We start from the raw sequence: 1,701 nt of genomic DNA, 5'->3' as shown, positions 1-1,701 counted from the left end.
CAAGAGCTATAGATGCTTGAATTATGAGGACACTACCATCATCCTCTCTTTGAGTNGGAGAAGAGGAAGGAGCAGCTAATGGAGAAGGAGTAGCTAATGAAGAGGTTGGAGTAGAGGAAGGAGTAGCTAATGAAGAGGATGATGAAGAGGAAGGAGTAGCTAATGAAGAGGATGATGGAGAGGAAGGAGTAGCTAAAGATGAAGGAACAACTTCTGGAGAAGAAAGAGTAGCTGTTGGAGATGAAGATGGAAGAGTTGACTCAGAAGGAGAGAAGGGTGAAGATGAAATCAAAAATGGAGATCTGTTTAAAAAAGATAAGGGAGAGAGTTACAAAACATATTAGTTATAAGTATTATATACCTGTATATTGATGATGATGAAATAAGTGTAGAAGACATTGTTGGTTCTACTGAAGGTAGAGCACATGATGATACTTCAGTTTCATTACAATATTCAGGTGAATTGGATCTCAGTAACTGTATTGTGTTCTCTTGAGATAATAGGACACTCTCAGTAGTAATATTCCCTACAAAATAATTAATTAATATTAAAATACATAATGTACACTTACTGAATATCCAACCAATTAACGGTCTTACTCCTCTCATCACTTTGGCATCACATAAAGAAAGATTACACATTCGTCCTGTTAGATTCTCCCAATAATAAATATCAATATCTTCTGCTGTGTCTTCATACAATAGACTTAACTGATTAACTGCATTTGAATCAATGTATACTCCTACTATATAGCCTGGACGTACTGGAAGAAGTGCTTGATTAGATGATGCTACTACATTAATTTCTATTGTACTGCCAGTAGCTGATTCACCACCATCTCCATACGTATTACCATATACAAGACTGTAGACATTACTTTTAACAGGATCTGGTTTTAATACTTGAAACTCAATTCCACTCCCAACAGTAACTGATGTATTACCAATGACAAGAGCAAACCAATCATCAATAACTCCTTGACAAGAGAAGGTCCATGAAGGAATGAGTAATTGTACTCCACCAGTGAACAATCCACCACTAAGACTATTTAGTGCTAGGGAATGGGAGCAGACATTAGCAAGCGTGGTTTTATTAATAATTGTAGAACAGAGAAGAAGAAATAGAAACATTGCTAAGCAAGTTTGTGGCTTTGTACATGGTTGGTTTGTGGGGGCATAGATATTTGAGTACAGGAAATGCTCTAATACTGTACTCTAATATCTATGGTGGGCGTTGAGAGTATGAACCCACCCTACACTCCAATCATAAAAATTAAAATATTTATTTTTAATAAACAATGAAAAAACTTAAACCATAAAAACTACAATGTATCAGTGTCCTCATATATAGGACCATATTCATTCCATTTTGAATTGTTATTAGCAACATTCCCATAAGTATGGAGCTTAGTCTTGATAGCATGAGGTGGGTCAGGCTGAAAATAAAATTTATTGCCATCAATCAATGTTACATTGTGTTACATCTATATTATGTTTTTATTTAGAACCCCTATTAAAATTGAGCTAGGAAAAGTAACCGACTTGTATAAGTGCCCATTTGTCAAGTTATCATAAAATTTAATATAAGCCACTGAAGCATAAAATGCTAGTACATAACCTTCCTGGACTATCAACTGTGGATCTGCTGTAATATTGAGACAGTCACTACGCTGGAGCTGCAAGTGAATATAATTGGGACCT

Source organism: Amphimedon queenslandica, unplaced genomic scaffold (assembly GCF_000090795.2).
Source record: "Amphimedon queenslandica unplaced genomic scaffold, v1.1 AMPQUscaffold_13490, whole genome shotgun sequence".
NCBI classification, from domain to species: Eukaryota; Metazoa; Porifera; class Demospongiae; order Haplosclerida; family Niphatidae; genus Amphimedon; species Amphimedon queenslandica.
The sequence above is the reverse complement of the archived record's forward strand: the minus strand, read 5'-3'. Positions refer to the sequence as shown.